Here is a 12,974-nt window from a genome sequence, read left to right as displayed (position 1 = left end):
TCCACGCTTCCCTCTCTCCTCCCCAGGCATCCTTCCTGCCACAGTGCCGGGTTTCTGGACATGCGGTGGGGACATGGGAGCCTGCACCAGGCTCAGTGCTGTGCAAACCTAGAGGCAAAGACATGCTTCATGGCCACATTTCTTCAGGTTGCTTCAGCAAAATCCCACACCAGACCCCGGCTAGATTCAGGAACATGCTTAGTTTCATGGAAACACGATTTGATTGCAGTAAGGTAGGATGATAGTCAACTTAAAAAAAAAAAAAAAGCTTAACATATGACAGCAGCTCAGCTGGAACCCTGGAACACATACTGCACGCATCTTTGATCTTCCGCATCACATTAAGTAACAAAGACCAGAGGACTTCAGACATGTACTAGATAGACTGCTCTTGATCACAGTAAAAGCCTTCGCCCAGTTCTGGACTATAGATTGCATCATTGATTTTTCTCTCTCCCTCCCCCAAAAGAAGGGACTCTTTTAAGTATGTCTGATTCTTTTAATTAGATCATTACTGCTATTGTAATGTTTACTCCAGTATACCCTCTTATGAATAGCATGGGGCTTTTTAACAGTAGATGTTATGCTTTTTAGCAGTAGATGTTACGCTGCCCCTGGTATCGTTTGGGAAAATACATTCAAATGGTTAAGTCTGAATACTAAATGTGGCAGCCTTGGTGTGGCCGTGTGCGTGTGCTCACGCAAGCACACACACACACACAGACACACATGCCCTTTGAAATCACTTTTGAAAAATACCCCCATTTCTTGCTACTTAAGGAACGGCTGCCGTGAGATCCAGCACACACACCGTATTATGCATGTAAATGCATGCAGCACACAGAGAAACTTGCTGGAGAGCCTCTGTCTGCGTTTGAAAATGCAGGAAAGTTTTACTGCCCTTGTCTGAAAGAATGGAAGGGAGGTGCCTGAACCTGCTGCTGGATCCCAGTCTAGCAGGCAGAACGGCCCACACGCTCCGTCTCAGGCCAGGAATCCTTCTTCCTTTCTCTTTCCTTTCTGTTTTTCCTTCCCGGCTGCCATCAGTCAATCATCTATTATTCCCTTCCTGTGCCTTTGGTTACGTGCTCTTCACCTCGGTCTGATGAATCTGGACCATCTATGGGTTTGGCAGCGGTCAATTGCTGTGCGGCACGTAGCTGGGGCACTCAGAGAATGTGCAAACACTTGGGGAGGGTCTCGCACAGGCTGCCTGTCTGTGCGTGACGTGCAACTTAGGACAGTGAATTTGTTCCTGAGAGCAGCTGTGCATTTTTTAAAAAATCATGGTCACTGATTTCAAATTAATAACTCTTAGAGGAAATAAATATGCTAAATGATAATTTCCAAAGACAATAATTAGTATAATAGAGCTCTTCAAATAGCACTGTTTACAAAGTGACTAGTGGTGGAAAGCACCTTTTACATGTTCCGAGTGAGGGACAGCATAGTTTCATTCTGGAAACTCAAGCACTTGGGCTCAGGCAATTGCACGGGTGTGAAAGGGACTGTTCTTGGTGTGTGCAACCTGGCTTCTGTGACTCTGCCTCTTAAAGCATGTTAAATAATAAATAACTTATTAAAACATGTTCAATGTAATAATGGCCTTCTTCATGAATTGTTGTAAAAGAGAGATTAGAAAAGTAGAAGAAGCAGTCTTCAGGGGAAAATAACCGGAATTTCTAGCAGTAGGGTTGTGTAATGGTTCTATATTTTTAAAATGTGCCTGTACTCTATTCATAGTCATTTAAGTGCTTAAATAAGCACAATAAATGTAAATAATTTACTGCTTTGAAAACAGAAAATTGGGCAGAAAAGTAATTTTGAATAGTAAGTTGGCTTGCGATCTTCGATGATTTGGGATCTTGTAAAATGCAACTGACACTGCTGTTCATTAAGCCGGTTCTTATTGAGCCTTCTTCACATTCATTAGCGATTAATTCAGACAGATATTTAACTTAATAAGGTAAGCAAATAAACAAAAAAATCGCTTTCTGTGCCTTAAGGTTTTTAGACCTCTAATTGCTTTTGTGGCCTAATTATCAAGATTAACACCTTAGACTGTTCTCACTCCGTTTAGCCTTGCAGAAAAAGAAAGAAAGAAAAAAAAAGAACACCACTGGGACATTTCTAAATCTCCTAAGCTGGCAGTGGAAAGGGTTAAGGGTTTTCCCTCCGAAGACAAAATGACCACCCACCAAAACAAGAGGCTCCGGCTGAGTTGTGTGTGGATCTCTTGAAACCTCAGCTGAGCCAAGGGGAGCCACACTCAGCAGTGCTGAGAGCAGAGCCTGAATGGCATTCTGAGCCGAAAACGGCTGTCGCAGGGATGACTCCGACTTCCAGGAGGAGTGGGCACTCGGCTTTGGCTTCCCTCTGTGTCACTCTGGCTACAGTTTTCAAGTAGCAGGAATCCGAGATTCTCTGTGTGGTCATTGAAGTTAAAAGTTTATGTTAATTTAAGGTCATATGTAGTTGTCAACACTTCATAATGAGGGACAAACCACGTGCAGGTCCTTTAGTATTTACTGTAATAATATTATTCATAATGGAGTCATTCGTTATTCATGTGGATATAATATGTAATTCCATTGTAATTTAGCATTAATTAATGTCCACTTATTGCAGCATATTATAGTATAGGAAACAATTTCTGATAAGAGACACCAGTGTAATTTAAGGGTGAATCTGATTGTCATTTGAGTAATGATATACATTGCTTCATGTCTGGATGCTTCTCTTCCCACCCCCATTCTCCTGCGTGCACACAAGCTGGGGAGTCACACACACGTGCACACACCCACGTACACCCTCTGTGTGTGTAGAACTGAACAGGTATTCGTAGAGCAGATATTTTAAGTGTTGTAATCCCTTCTAGATCTTATTTGTGAATGTTGAAGTTTGTCACAATCAGAGCTTTTTATTGTCACTGCACCGCGATGCTCACTCAAATTGCTGATTCAGTATCTCTCCTAAAAAGAGATCGATGTCAAACAGTTGTCCTTTAATAGAGGCAACTATTTGTAAGTGAAAGTTTTTACAAAGGGACTTGAACAATAGAAGCTCATATCCACTTACCCATGTCTCTATCCATTCATCTACCTGGGCATGGACGTCTTTATATACCTCTGAGCCTGCCTGCCTGCCTGTCAGGGAACAAAGTTAAAGTGCCAATCCTGAGCGGTGCCAGTGTGCAGAGCTGAGTGGGGAAGGTGCTGGGTGGGAAGCTGTGTCTGGCCCCAGCCGCCGCCTGAAGGCTGAGCTCTGGGAGCCTCCGCAGCCTCCAGCTCACCCACTGCCCTTTGCCGGTCTTGCAAGAAGTCTGAGGCTTCCCCACCATCCTCTCCTGAACTTGACACCATATTTCACTCCTTCTTGTAGCATTAGGGGATTTAAAACCTCCTTTTCCTTTAATTCTTTTCTTTCTTTAATGGGTGACTGGATAAATTCAGTGGTGGGTTTCTGTGACACTAAAACAGCAGCTAAGTCTATGATGCACTCGCGCGATGTGGTTTCAAGTCCCTCGCCATATGTTTTCTCACCGGAATGCCTCGTCTTGCAAAATTACAGGAACCGAAGCTTAAAAACACAATTAGGTAGTTTAAAATGAAGTATTAAAGAAATACCACATATATTCCGAGGCCTGCGAGGTTTTCTTCCCCTCTCCTTTTTTGGTTTTGTTTTGTTCTTGGAGTATTCAAAAAGCCTCTGCTGTATTTGATTTTTATACTAATCATGCCCCATATTTTTTGGATTATGTTATATAGGCTGTGGTTAAATTATAAATGAAAGAGTGAACTACCAGACTTCTTGTCATAACAGCAGCTTTTATGTTGTTACAGAAAATGCAAAAAAAAAAAAAGTGTTTTGTGATGAAGGGTCCCCTCGCTTATTTTGTGTAGCTTAACGTATACAGGCAGACAAGCAAAGCAATTTGTAGAAATGATTTTTGCAGCATTTTGAAGATTACAGCACCCTCTCCATCCTCCGAGGGGAAAATGAAAGAAAACTAAATACACACTGTGTAAATGCAGCTGCATCCTGACGGCTGTTTCTTTCTCCTGCTTTATGGATCCTTCTTAGGAAGCACAGACACACCCGCACACGCACACACGTGCAGAGCCTCACTCACGCTCAGGTTCTTACCCAGTGATCAGCCAGGCCGAGCATTTCAGGAGGCAGTGACCTGAAAGCCGGATTGTGCCCTCCTAGGTTCTTCCTCTTGGGTTTAAAAGGAGGGAGCAGGCGCCAAACCTTCAGCCTGACCAGAGCAGTGAGGAGGAGTCGGGCGCGGCTGCTGGTCTTTGTCTTCCCATTAAACTTATTTCAAAGTCACTGTACATGAAATCACAAGAAAGTATTTTATAGATGCCTCGTATGGCCCACTCAAAGCACTTGACCCAACTGTGCTTTATGTCCTGATCCTGAGGGCTGGGGCTTGAAGATATAATTTATATTCAGCAAATTGATGAAATATTTAGCTTACAGGCCGTGGCATTCTAGGCTGGTTGTCACTGCTTCACTTAAGATCCTTGCTATGGTGTAGGCACGAACAACGATTTTCTGCATTAAATCGACTGCCATGCTAAGCCATTTGGTAAATTCGTCCCCGAACTTTTGCCAACGGAAATGGGGGTAAGAGGTCAGGGAAGTCCAGCAAGCAGAGGGTACAGCATGTGCATGGGGTCCTTCGCTGGACCGTGTTCTAATGGCAGCAGGACTGTCGTGCGTCTCGGGAAGCCGCTCGGATGCCTTGCAGAGGAGCAGGTCCTCTGTGAGAATCAATAGCGTGGCTTATGCCCTTCATTTGTAGATAAGTGTATTCCTGAATGTCTGAAAGAATATTTGATGTGGGAGTTAAAACAGTGCTGGAAAAACATCTCTGCCTTAATTGCCTTTCATTCTGAAGCAGCTCTGCAGCTACCTCCTCAAGGAAGCGGAAGAGGGAACACACGCAGCCGCCTCCCACCCCCTGTGCCGGTGGGCTTGGCTTTTGCTCCCTGTAACCAGCCTTAAGGACTCTAGTTTTCTGGGTTCTTTTTTTTTTTTTTTTTTTTTTGGCTTCATTGGATGAACTGTCTCCCCAAGATAACAAATCTTCCTCAGCACTTGGTGGAGTTTGGTTCGGGGCTACCTCTGAGCAACGTGAACTTGGCCTTGCCGGTGTCTTACACTAATACCTCCGCTCCTGTTAGGAATCAGGGTACTTGGGAAACAGCCTGGAGCCATACAGCTGATGATTTCACCAAATTTGCATCTTTTCAACAGTAATGGGGATGGTTTCCACAAATGCTTCCAGGCTCTAAATAGATGTTAAGTGGTTGTTTCTAGTTCCTTCCCTCTTGGCTCCCTGGAGAGCCACTTCCCATCCCACCCACTCAGCCCGGAGCTCAGCTGGTTGGTGGCAGAGGTGTATGTGGGCTTGACAGCCCATGCCCAAGGCCAGTAGCAGGCTTGCTGGGCTGGGACTACCAGGCACCGAGGCTGGGCTGCCTCCCGGACCCCACATCCCAGCCACAGAAAGGGGCACCTTTGGAGTCCTCAGTGCTGGCTGCTGCCCACCCGGCCTTCTGCCTCCTGCAGTGGGAGCCTAGGGGGCAGGACACAAGAAAGCTGTGCAGAGAAGTAGGGTTTGAAGAGATGTGGCAGGTCCAGGGTTGACAGTGACCGGCTGTGGAGTGCTCTGAGGGAGGGAGGTCCACCCAGGTCTCCCGAGGGCCGGACCTCCTCTCCTGACCAGAAGCAGGAACAATGTGGGTGAGTTGTCCAGGAGCAAATGTTCTTTTAATGTGGTTTTGATTAAAGAAGAGGACAAAGTTTTGTGTTGTGGAAATGTACCAGATGTTTGTTCTAATTTTTCACTGCCCTCTGCCAGTCCCCGGCTGGGCAGCTCCTCCAGGACTGCAGAGCCTTCCAGAGAGTTGGCCCGTCAGGCTCTTCGTGCAGCCAGGGTTTGTTCTGATGGGCAGACTGGCAGCTGTGTGCCCCGGGGGCTCCTGGGTGGGCTTTTCCTGGAGAGAATGTCCTGGTAGGCATGATCTGCTTTCTGCAGCTGCTTGGGAGACTGGGAAAGCAAAGTGTCTCAGGCCTGTCCCTGTCTTCAGGGGCCTCCCTGGTGGCTGGAGGTGGAGCTGTGGGCAGCCTCCCCTCCTCCAGCTCCCTGAGACTAGCCGAGGGGCTCCTGCCCAAGGGGCCCACATGAGCACTGGCTACCTCTGCAGAGTGAACTGAAGGCTGGGGCTGCCTGAGCTTGTCCAGCAAGCTATTCTGGCCCCAGGACAACCGCACCTGGATCCTGTAAGTGTCCTGTGGCTACTGCCTCTGTCCTGGGGGCAGGAGGCTCTTCCTGAGAGCCTCCTTCAGAGGAGGCTCCCATTTACGGAGGCAAGGTCACCTTGCACAACCCCTTTGTGCTCTGGAGAGCCGAGCAAACCTCTCTGCAAGCCATGCCTGGAAAGCATGCTGCTCCCCGGCGCGAAGCACAGCTCTCGAGTCTTCCTTCTGAGCCTCAGTCTGCAGCCCTCAGCTCCTCATAAGTCAGCAGCCATGGTGTTCTTCGTTCTCCTGTGTCACTGATTTATGACAGAACCTATTTTCTCAAAATGTAATTTTTTCTATTTTTAAAAAATATTTTTTAGATGTTGGTGAACCTTTAGTTTTTTCATTTATTTATATGCAGTGCTGAGAATCGAACCCAGTGCTTCCCACATGCTAGGCAAGCGCTCTACCACTGAGCCACAGCCCCTTTTACTTTTTAATATATGTGAAAATTTATGCTTTAGGTTTAAAAATCTGCTCAATAAAAATTGGACTTATTATCATTTTCCTTTTGTATTAAGGCCAACCCGAGAATAGTAGCCAGCCTACTCAAAAGAATTGACAAACTGACAGTTGGAATCAAGCCTCTCCATATATCATGGTAGCTTTGTAATGATGTCACTCGAAGACCTAGGTACAACTTTCATTTTAGAAACACCTGGAATGAGGGCCAAGCGTCTCCTCTCTGGGAGGTGCGGCCTCTTGATGTGTCTTACCTTGTAACTCCTGAGGAGCAGGTGAAAGGGGGGAGCCCTGAAAGAATACCCTTTCCTTGGGGAATCAACGGGGGAGCGAGCAGAAACCCAGGGGACAGCTCGCGGTGAGTCCACAGGCCCGTGTCCTGAGCCAGGCAGCTGCTGCCGGCCACGGTGGACAGCACACTGGAGGGAGCAGAGGCCGAGCACAGGGACCAGGGTGTCCTTGCAGGTGTGTCCTAGGCCCGAAGCTGAGAACAGCGACAGCAGGGGTGGTGCCGTGTGAAAAAGCCAGAATAATAAGCCACTCCAGCACCTCCTGGCAGAGCCTGGGGTCCCCCTGGCGTGGCCACAGTTCGCTCCCGTTATGAAGTTAATTCTTCCATTACTCGTTCGTCCGTCCGAAGTGATTGCTAACGATCTTCAACGCTCATCAGGAAACACGGAGAAACAAAAACAAAGCAGCCCCCGACCACCCTGGCGCGGCCTCCCCGGGGGCCTGAGCTGCCTGTGCTGCTTCACCTGCCTTTGGTCGGCTCCACCGCCATCCCCTTCGATCACCTTGAATAAAATATTATGCACAAAATTTAATAGCTTCAGGACAGTTCCTTTCATATGCGCCTTGGAATTCTTCTTTCGTTTTATGTGTCGGTATATTTCTTTAAAAGCCATGTCAGCAGAAATGAACTAAAATAAGAAAAAAAAAATGCCCACCTAGTTTGCAGTTATTAACAAGGTAAGATTATTAGTTACTTTCTTAATTTGAAAATAGATTTTATTTAGCATATTAATATTTAGAATCCCGAGTTTATCTCATTTAAGAAACAGTCACAGACATGTATTTATTTAAGTCATATATTTTAATCTTGTTTTTATTCTTTTCTGTATGCTTCTATAAAACATATACTGATACATTGTGTATTTACAGGGTAGCACATCTCAGTACAGTTCTGTTTATTTGTCAGCATGTTTAGCTGTAATATGACAAAAATACCTTTGTACCAGTAGGCACGTGTCTGCTGAACCGTTACTTTGTGAGCTGCGCCGGGTGGTTCTCGTCCAGCCGTGGTTTCTGGACACCTCACTGCCACCCCTCAGCTGCCCTGGGAACACTGTTACTTTCGTCCACACTCCCGCGCTGACCTGTGCTGCTCGGAAATTTTTGAGATGAAGTCATTGCTGGTTTCGGTTACCAGAGAGACATCCATTGGCCCAGCTGGGCAGGCTCAAGGGCAGCAGCACTAGGCCCTGACAGCCACCCCCAGGGAGGAACAGGATGGCAGGAGCGTGACTGCACCCCCGGGGCTCTTACAGAAGCTCTGTGCCCGTGTAACCACGACCACGGGAAGGAGGCACACTCACAAGGCCCACAAGGTCTTTGTGTAAAACGCCTTTCTTTAAAGCTGGGATCTAAACGAAAGCCCCCGGGAAGTGACCATTTGCTATATTATCAAATGGACAACACACACACACACACACACACACACACACACACACCTTTGCTTACTACACATGATACGCACAGACTCATCACTGGGCAGACGTCGGCTAAGGCCCAGGTACTTGGAGACCTTGAGTCTCCCCCGCTTTGTTAAGAGGCCTGCTGCTCTCACCACCTTGCCTGGGGAGGGGATCATTGTGACCCCCGATTCCTGCAGCACTTCATACTTCACAATGCAGTTGCTGTGCCTGGATCTGGGAAGTGCCCTGGAGGAGGTGAGGGTGGGGAGGAGGCGGCCTGACCCCTCCCCTCCCCCCCGGGTTAGAACGTGCCCGTGACCCACACACTTTACAACATAACATCCAGATGTCCAAAAACATTTTTTGTTAACTCTATGAAATTTGATAGAACGTGAAATGTGATAGTACATGAACTCAGTGACATAAATTGTAAAGCAGCCCCAAGTTCTGTATGTGAAAACACAGCAGTTTTTCCTGAAGCCTGGAAACCCCAACAAAGCCCTGAGGGGCTCACTGGAGACTTGCCACCCACCTCTGGGACCCCTCTCTCTGCTAAAGCATCCCTCCACCCTGGAGGTAGCTTTCTCCCAAATCTTGCATGGAGAAAAAATGAAAAAAATGTGAAGAGAGACATGCATTTCCCCTTACTACAAAAGTAAAGTTTTCCGTGGTATTTTCTGGAACACAGAATTCAGATATGCTACGAACATCTCTCCCTTCGTGTCCTATGTCTTGGATGGCAAGTGCTCCATCTGCTGTGACAGGAGGAAGGGGAACCCATGACCCACACCCATAGCTCACCAGTCCTGCTGCACAGAGGGTATGGAGAGGTGGGGGTGGGGGTTTGCTCCGTCCTTGTCCCTGCAGGCTGGTGCTCCTGGTGAGCCAAAGCTCCTTCACTTTCTGTGACTCATCCCACAGCTGAGCTGACTTTTGCTGAAAAACTGCTGACATCAGACTCGGTAGTGTACCAATCTGTAGGAATGCAGGGTCTGCATGCTATCAGGTAGGAGAGTCTTGCATGAGAAAGTCAACAAACATGGACTCACCATGTTTGAAGCCTGGCATCCAATGACAGGGTCCACGCCTAAGGACCCAGAACAGATGGAGTAGCCTGCTACCTGTCCTGTACGGGACACAGTCAATGCTTGGATTAACGTGATGACTTTAAAAGAGCAGTTACGATTTTAACTCGTGCCTCAGTTTCCTGGGAGCAGGAGAGAGTTAAACCAAGGCAGCCCTTCCCAATCCAACGATCCCTGATCTGTGCCTTTTAATGAAAGAAACAGAGCGTGTGCAGCCAGCTTGGCAGGACCAATTCTCATGGAGCTTGTTTCCTTCTCTGTTACATGAAAAAATGTCTTTCAAAAATCATATTTAAAAAATAAATAAATCATATTACAAGAGTAACATAAGCCCATTGTAGAACTTTTTAAAAATATGGATTACTTTAAAAAATTAAATTGCTCACAACTTCACTTCCTTTTGCTAGCGTTTTGTTAACTGAGCCAATTTTATCCATATTTTTAATCTATTGATATCGTTCTGTACATATGGTTTTGCATGCTGACTTTTTCACTTAAGTTCCTGTCATAAGCCTTTCCCTTTTCTACATTCAAAAAAAAACAGAAAACTTTTGAACCACCGTTATAAATGGCAAATGCTCCTATAAACGGATTTAACACAGTTTGCTAAATGGATTATTATTGGATGTTTGGGGTTTTTTCTCTGCTTGTAGGTGCACCCCTGTTGGGTATGGAGAGGTGGGGGTGGGGCTTTTTTTTTTTTTTTTGAAAACTTGCACCAAATGAATGTCTATTTCTTTTAGGTAGTTTTCAAAAGGTAAAATTTCTGAATGAGGACATCAAGATGTGTCAATTTCCAAAAGAATTTGCCTGGCTTATGCCAATACCAGCCTGGGATGAGGTAAGGTGCACATTCCCAATTGAGGGTTTTCTTTCTTTTTCCTCTTACCTATCAAAAATGGCAGGTACTTGAAAATAATATTTGTTGTTTAATTTGAAATCTTTGTATTAGCTGTGGTAACAGACTTTTTTAAAAAAAATGTGAATCTCTTTTCTTCCAGATTCTGTGTATGTTTTTATTTTATCATATGTCACTTGCAAAATCATTCTCATAGTCAACTAGTTTCCTTAAATACAGCTGCAGAGGTTCTCACCTGGAAAACCTGCAGAAACTGGAGAAGAGGCAGAAGCTGCTCTTTTCCCCACTAAATTGCTTCTATCTCTTCTGCTTTCCAAAGGGGTTTAAGTATGTATCATTGCCTTCATGATTCCACAGGCACAATAGAGGGAAGCAGGGTTGTCCAGCTTTTCCAAACACATCCCCACTTATCTAAAGTGGGAGGGCCCCCTTCTTTCCCTTCCACTATGGTAACCCTGGCACCCACTTCACTGCCAGACGCTCTGAGAGCTCCTCCTTCACCTCGGAGGCTATTTTAACCATCCACCCTATTCATTCTGTCACCCCAAACAGTGTAACCTAGGAGCAAGACTTGCCCTGGGGCTGTGAATATTGGTGTTTGAAGGATTAACACACTTCCAAGGACGCTGAGCACAGAGTGCTAGTGACACTCCTGGTGTTGCCAGTCCCAAGGGCCCCTCTTCTGGGAGGAATGTGTGGAAGGTGCTGGGTTCCTACAGAATGCTCTTATCTTCCAGTGATAAAGCAGTCATGGAAGGTGGAAATAGGAAGTTTGAAAGCTTCTCCCTGCCTGCTGCCCAGAACCTGCTATTCTCAGGAGTGAGTAACCATTGGTTTCCAATTGTATTTTTCAGCTCGTTAATAAGAAATTCCTGAGATACCATTACTGTTCATTGTTCAGATTCGTTGCAACCTTCCCTCTGGATCTATGGGGGCTTGGTTCCATCCCTTGGACACTAAAATCCTCAGATGCTCAAGTCCCTTATATGAAACAGTGCATGGTATTTGCATATAAACTAGATGCATCTTCCTGTATACTTTGAATCATTTTTAGACCACTTATGATACTTGATACTATGTAAATGCTATGTAAATAGGTGTATGCTGTATTGTTTGGGGAATGGCAAGGGGAAAAAGTCTATTTAAAAAATATTTTTGATCAGTGGTTGGTTGAATCCACAGATGTGGAACCCATCAATATAGATCACTAACTGTATTTTCCTAGGACCAAGATATTTAAAGAAAAAACTAAGATAAAATTAGGTTTGGATTGAGAAGACACTATAGCTGGAGTTTGGATGATGTCCCTACTGACCTTGACATTATTTTGGTGACCTGTGGGTAACTGAAGAAAGCAGCAGCCTAAAGGTTTGGAACCCAAGGTTGTATTGTGCTTCAAAGAACATTTTCATTTGACTCTCTTTGTTGATATCCCATGTACTTTCCAGACTGAGAGATTAAGAAAAATGGGAAAGTTGGGAAAGCAAGAGGTAAGTGCCAATTAACTTCATATATGCATATTTGAAACTTGAAGTTTTCAAGGACAGTGACCGACATGATTAATAAATCTTATTGGGTCTTGGAATATCCAAATTGGCATCTACAAGGAAAGACTTCTGTTTTTCCTATTATCTCATCCTAAGCATCATGCAATTATTGTCATTTTAATTTGGAGTTTGGGACACAAGTCTGTGAAGTGTTTCATATAGATGAAGTTTGCAGCTGAATAATAAATAAATGAGTTGCCAATAACTCCGAATGGTGTGACGGCACCTCTTTTCTATTGTCAATCATCTTTAGCACAAACTTCTGTAGTTTGGGTGTCATAATGAGTACATTCTGGCTGCATGGAGACCTTGAAGTTCTTGTAGTGGAATCTTAAATGAGAAGATGCCCACTTCTGGTGCTATATTGAAGGGTTCAGGACTTTGCAAACTTATAGTTCTCAAATGTGCCTGCACATGTGCACCCTCAGTCTAAAGCAGACCATGCACACTTACAGACTCACACAGATATTCTAAGATCAAAAGAAAGAAAAACAACTAGAAAGCAAACTATAAAATACACAAAGGGCAATACATTAAAGCTAGGCTTTAAAAATTCTTATTTTACACTTATTTTTATATAACATTTTAAGGAAAATTATGTCCACATTTGCTTCATGGTCCTTATTCAAATTGTGACCCTGATTAATTGCAGTGTGGATTTGAAGCATTTATAATTAAATTTTAATATATATACTACAACTAACAATGCCCCATCCCACTCTCTCCCCCCACGTGGTATTCTTAAGGGTTTAAGAAAAGCATTATTTCCCAATATTCCACCAGCAATCTCTATTTCTTATTGAGTCTCTAGTTCTTTCCTAATTATGGGACTGCAAATTATTTACTCTAGTTTTAAATTAAAGAAGCAGACAAGTAACCTGGTGTAAAAAGCACAGTTCCAACTTCAGGAAAAAAATGAGTATGTGTTTAATTTCTCTTTAGGCCCAGAGCTGTGGAGCCCTGTCTAATGGTGGGTTGAGAGAATGGTCCCCCTCCACCTTGCCGTGGT

General features: G+C 44.9%; 1 long non-coding RNA gene across 1 annotated transcript in view; it reads left to right on the top strand.

The window, feature by feature from the left end:
- LOC308633923 overlaps nt 1-11,198 on the top strand; it is a 25,192-nt gene extending 13,994 nt beyond the window's left edge. Inside the window, exons 2-3 of the long non-coding RNA XR_014018907.1 lie at nt 10,303-10,400; nt 10,971-11,198. This is a non-coding gene — a long non-coding RNA (uncharacterized lncRNA). The remainder of the gene's footprint in view (nt 1-10,302; nt 10,401-10,970) is intronic.
- The last annotated feature ends 1,776 nt before the right edge of the window (nt 11,199-12,974 follow it).

Source organism: Spermophilus citellus (genome assembly GCF_964194105.1).
Source record: "Spermophilus citellus genome assembly, chromosome: 15".
In the NCBI taxonomy this organism is placed as follows: domain Eukaryota; kingdom Metazoa; phylum Chordata; class Mammalia; order Rodentia; family Sciuridae; genus Spermophilus; species Spermophilus citellus.
This window is presented reverse-complemented; position numbering and strand designations above follow the sequence as displayed.